Genomic DNA, 6,057 nt, shown 5'->3' on the forward strand with positions numbered 1-6,057 from the left:
CATCTCAAATCTGCCATCTCTCACCACGCATTTCCAGCTCTTCTACCCCCCCCACCCCCCCCCCCCCCACACATACACATTGACTTCTCCACCAGGATCTCAAAGTCCTAAGCACAAAGTCCAGCTCCCTAGCTGATTCTCTGCCCTCTCCCTCCTCTGGGTATTCAGACACCCAAAACAAACACCTGAGAGTCACCCTGGACCACCTCCTCCTCATCCCCAGTGGCCTGCCTCACACAGTCCCACTGAGTCTCTTGGTCACTCAGATCTGCCCCCTTGGCAGCCTGTTCCCCAGCCACAACACAGGCTCTCCTCCTGGACTGTTGTCCTGCTAGTCTGTACCCCCAGCTCCTCCTTCAGTGGGACTAGTCACGATGTGGGAGGAGGCTTCTGAAGGTACAGCCACTGTCCTGCCCTCCCCAGCCCCAACACTGCAGGTGGCTCTCTCAACGTATCAAGTCAAGCCCAGACCTCTCAGCCAGAGTCCACACTCTTCCAAAACCTTCCGTAACTCCTCCACCCCACATAGAAATACTAACACAGCTAAACACAGCTCTACCACTACATTTGTCTCTGTCCACATTAGACAGATTAGTCTTGTTCATTTGTGTACCTCTCACACCTAGTTTGGTGCCTGGAGCATAACTAGGGGCAGACAGGGCTCTCTCCTAGGCCTGCTCTGATATACTTAACATTTAAGTTATTGCAGATGTTGCTTTGGGATATGCTGCTTGTAGCTCAGCCCCAGGCTCTGTCTCTTTCCCTGTGTGCTCGGGAGCCAAAAATGATCTCAGCTGGATCTTGGATGGACTATACATCAGCCGTATGGAATGCTAGACCTACTGAGCCACCCTCAGCAAATAGCATGGCACTGCGGGTGGAACCTATCGCTGGATTAAGGCATCTAGTGCCATCTTTTAATGAGCTTCAAAGAAAGTCTATCTAAGTTGGCTGGGACATCAGGCCTACAGCTCCTGGCTGCACCTGGCATTGGAAATACAGATTTGTGGTTAAAGTAAGTGAGTTCAGGGCTGTCCACAGAGGAGGCCAGAGGCACACCTGGCCTCCCAGATGGTAGCTCCAAGAATGGACAAACACCTGGTTGTTCCTCTATGCCAGCCAACCAGCCTGCCAGTCTTTCATCCAACTACTCATCTATCCATTCATTTAACCAGTATTTACCAAGTGCCTACTATGTGTCGCCTACTGTGCTCGGTGCTAGTCTTCAACACACACATATTCTCTCTGCTCCTGGAACTTACTGCTAGTGGCTGAGACAGATGTCAACCAAATAAATTAACAAATAAATGCTGTATGTAATTATAACTTGTGATACGTGCCAAGAAAAAAGGGGCTATTTAAGGCTACCATATTCAACAGCTGGAAGGAAGCCAGGGTGCCCAGAACAGAGTGAAGGGGGTGGAGGCTGGGCCCCTCTGGGCTTTGTGGACCAATATGAGGAAGTTGGCTTTTATTCAAGCACCTCCAAAAAGCCCAGCGCAAGGTTTTCAGGAAGAGAGCAACATGCTCAGATCAGACTTTGCAGTATTACTCTGTGAAAGACAACAATAAGGGGTCTTTTAATCAGATAAATCCAGCATGTGGCATATCCATTAAGAAAATTGGCTTGGACTCTTCAGTCACTTTCACATGGAAGGGAGGGAGGGAGGGAAGGAAGGAAGGAAGGAAGGAAGGAAGGAAGGAAGGAAGGAAGGAAAGAAGGAAGGAAGGAAGGAAGGAAGGAAACTAAAATTATATACAACCAAATGTTATATATAAACCTCTGGTTTGAAAGTAGCAGCTATCAAAGACCTCTGAGGGATAGCAAGGAATTTGGATTAGACTGGATATTAGATGATACCAGGAATCATCTTTTGTGTTCCGGGTGTGGCAGCCACCCTGTGGGGTGCAGGAGAGAGCTCCAATGCACAGGAGCGTGCTGGGCTGCGAAGGGTTGAGGCGCCATGCTGTTTGCACTTCACTTTCGTTTCATTCCCTAAAAACTGCGAGAAAAAACATAGTGTCCACAATTAGTGAATCTAATTGATAGAGAGTATCTGAGGGTGCATTGTCCCACCTCTGGCCCTTTGCCTGAACACTTGCCATTTTCCAAAATAAAACATTGGGAGAGATTTTTTTTTTTAATCTAAAAAATGTTTATTGATTTAGAAACAATTACTTGGGCTGCTGAGTGGAGACTGGTTTGAAGGGGAAGCAATCACACGAAGACTCCAAGCATCCTCACAACTCTGACGGAAAGCCCCTCAGTGCCAGGCATGGAGTTGGGGGTCCGTCCTCAAGGAGCACCCTCAGCTGGGAAGAAAAGTGCAGGGAAGCGGACTGGGCACACAAGGCAAGTGTGGACCAGAGACACTCAGGTCTTGGCCTGCCCCAACTTTTGGTTCCTGGTCCCTTCCATCCTACCCCACCCCATAGTCCCAGAACAGCAATGTCTGAAGTTCCACATGGCCAGCCTCTCCCCTCCCATTTCTGTGCTCGTTATACAGCAACACCGAGCCCAGAAACAGGATCTTGCCCTCGGAGAATCAGGATCCCTGCACCTCTCTCTCCTGCCTGAGAAACTGCCCTGCCCACCCAGCAAAGGTCACCGTGACCCTTCCCTTTTGCAGCCTCTCTCCACACCCCTCCTTTCAAGCAGGCCATTGGTCCTAGAACTTCAGCCCACAAGCATCTGCCCTGACAGGGGTCACCTGGTTCTTCCCAAATGTGGCCTTGTCTGCCCCTCTACTGTGCTGGGCCACAACATACCCACCCCAACCTTGGCTTCAGCCAAGTGACACATCTCATTCATTCATAAGTATAATGCTTAAAAGCATGAACTTTGGAAGCAGATTGCCTGGGTTCCAATCCCAGGTCTGCCATTTACAAGCTGTATAACCTTGGAGAAGACCCTTAACCTGCAGGTTAAATGGATTTGCTTATGAATTCCTCTTGCCAGGAATGCTGTTTCTGATTTGAGATGCAACCTAAGTCCTACCAGGGCTTTCTGGAGGATTTACTCGACCCTCAGTGCTCTCTCCTCTGAATTCCTTTAGTCCTGTCTCGGTTGCTCCTGGAGCACTTCACCCATGCTGTCATGTTCAGCTGAGAGCCAGGGCCAGGCCCTATGTAGAAATGTATTCTCCATATGCCCGGGGAACCCTCAGGAAACAGCCTGGGTGAGGAAGATCCATGAGAGCTGGGGGAGAGCCTGGGGCTATCCCAGCAGGCCACTTTCCCTCCCCAGCCTCCACTGTAAAACTTGGCCTAGAAGAGCAGTAAATTCCCTTTGAACAGACTCCAGGATCTTGCTTCACCCTGGTTTTCTCCCACATAGGAGGGAGGTCTAAAGGTTCCTTATAGCTGGAAAGTTCCATGAAATAGGCAGCCCCCTTCTTCTAGGGGTCAAGGAGGACACCACCAGGGCAAGCCCTAGTCAGAGACACTCTGGTGCACAGAAGACTTGGAAGTTTCCTTTCAGCTTTTGGGAGGTGGATGCTGCTGAGGAGGTGACAGTGGATGGAGAAGCAGCTCTGTCTTGTGCCCCTGGGGGCAGGGCAGGGAGAAGGTTAAGGGCTATTTGCCAAATGCGCTTGGAGATGAAAGGAGAGGTTCATCACATCCCACAACTGTCTACTTTTGGGTAGAAAGGCCACTGACCCGGAGGAGGCTTCCTGTTCCTGTGCCTTCCATGGCAACCCCTGCCTCAGTGCTGGGTTCCAGAACCGGGATCCACACATGACCCAGAGCCAAGGCTGCTGCTCTCTCCCACCCAGAAAGCTTCGTTTAGTACAAAAGGAGAGAGATGAATGGAAAGCTGCAGTTTCCCCACGTGTTGGCTTAGGCCTTCATCAGAAATGAGAGTCTCATTACCCAACCCTGATTCAAAGGATAATTAACAGATGGTATAATTTCCGAGCATTCTCCGTGCCACATGGCTATTAGGTGAAGAGCAAAATGCCCACGCAGCCCCAGATCCTCCCAAACCAGAGTCAAAGCAAGTCCAGAGAGGCAGAGCCCTGCAGAGGCCACTTAAGCCATCCCTCTGCTTCTGGAGCTGCCTTTGGCCTTGCCCAGAGGAAGAAAGCTCATCTTCAATCCAGGCGAGAGCATTCCCAGGAGCCACGGGTCCCCCTCCCACTTTCTTCTCCCCATCCTTTCCACCGCCACCACCAGAAATGTAGCCTAACCCTAATCCCTCTTGCTGTCCCCAAGGCCCATCTCCTTTCCTTTCCCCTGAGGAGAAAGTGATATAGCAGCTCACACTAGGCATCACTGTATGGTCACACTGTGACCCTGGGCCCCAGGTCCCTGAGAGGGGATTCATGTTTCCCTCTACTGTGACCAGAATGAAGCGTTGGAGGGGAGCATCTGGTTCAATGCTTTTCAAACTAGGTTCCTCCAGAGCACAAGCCCCACAAGGTGGCCCAGGGATGTATTGATGGGCAGAGGGGTGGGGATAGGGCAGAGCCCAGACCTGCACTTCATTCCAGGAACACTACTTTTATCTGTTTAATATTTTGGGCTTCTACTTCAATTTCACTTGAAAAAGGGATTCTACTGCTAATTTAACTTGTGGAAACCTTATATAGGTACCTTATTCAATCCTCTCATTTTACAAAATGGAAATTGAGGTACAGGAATTTGACCAAGGTCACATAACCAGAGGGTGGTGGGACTGAGACTAAAGCCCTACCCTCCTCCCCAGGCCAGCCCTCATACTGCCTGGCCAGGCCCCTTGCAGTCTCTGCAGTTGGCCCTATTGTCCCTGAATAGGCGTCTCTGGTTGGGAGGTGAGACAGGGAAGCTCCTTCCAGATCACCCTCCACCAGCCCTGCCTGGCTTTTCTTCATGGCCCAGTTTCCATGCCTGGGCCACCTCCAGAGCTCCTGGAATCCTACACACGCCTTTCAAGTGCAAGGTTCAGTCTGTAGGCCTACACTGTGCACCAGGCACGGCTGTTTGTTCATCACAAAGCTGTGGGTGGAAGGAGGGGAACAGCAGCTGGACACTGATGGGGAAGGAGGGAGGGGGGCAAAAGGTCATCTCTTCAGACAGGAGGCCCTATGGGGCAGTGAAATCCACTGGTCTAGGATCTAGGAAGCCTGGGTCCTAACGCTTGGCTCCATCCCCAACCAGCCTTGTGACCTGGTAAAAATTTCAGCCATTCTGGGCCTCAGAAGCTGGTGATATTAGTATGTTTATACCGACTGGCTTTGGCTTTGGCAGTCCCAGCTTATCGCTCCCTACAAAGTCCAGGGGTGTCCAAGCCCAGCAACTGGACCCCAAGGGGCATCCTAATTAGACCACAACTTGGATGAGGGGTGGGGATGGGGGTCTCAGGACTCTGTGTTCCAGGGAGGTGGGGTGTCACTCTGGAATATGGGGGAGGCTTTATACTGTTGAGCAGGCCCCTTTTAGCTCAGCCTGACCCAGGACCCGAGGGCTCTTATCAGCAGCCGACCATGGTGACTGGTGTGAGGTGGGCCCTTGGTCTCTGAGAGCCCTTCAAAATATTTTTGAAAACCTGTAAGCATACTTAGGGCACAAACACCGTTATTCTCATTCTCTGTCTGGCTTCTGATTGTTAATTCTTCTCTAATTTGTGGTAGGGATCTGGCCCCGGCCCAGGGGCAGGCCTGGGAAGGGATTGGGAATGGAGGTCTGGCCAGCGGGAATCCTAGGACGTCGGTGCGTAGGAGGGCGCCGGGTGGGGCCCACCTCCTTCGGTGCGGCTGGCGTTGCCGCTTTAAGGCGGCGGCGGCGCGAGCAGGTCTATGGTAATGAGCCGCCGCCGCCGCGGCTGCCGCCGCCGCTCTGCAGAGCTCGCCCGCCCGCCGGGGAGGCGAGGGATCGTGGTGGGGCTGGGCCCTTGGCCGCGGAGACAGCAACAGCCTCGGCGGGGACGCGGGGCGCGAGCGAGTGGCGCGGGGCAGTCGAGGACGGCCGGGGTCCGGGTGCGTAGCTCCGCGGGCTCAGGTGGGCGATCCCGCGGGGGCGAAAGGGGCACCTCGACACTCGGGAAGTCGGCAGGGCCAGGGTCGCGCGGGGCCCGCG

Source organism: Prionailurus bengalensis, chromosome C1, assembly GCF_016509475.1.
Source record: "Prionailurus bengalensis isolate Pbe53 chromosome C1, Fcat_Pben_1.1_paternal_pri, whole genome shotgun sequence".
NCBI lineage: Eukaryota > Metazoa > Chordata > Mammalia > Carnivora > Felidae > Prionailurus > Prionailurus bengalensis.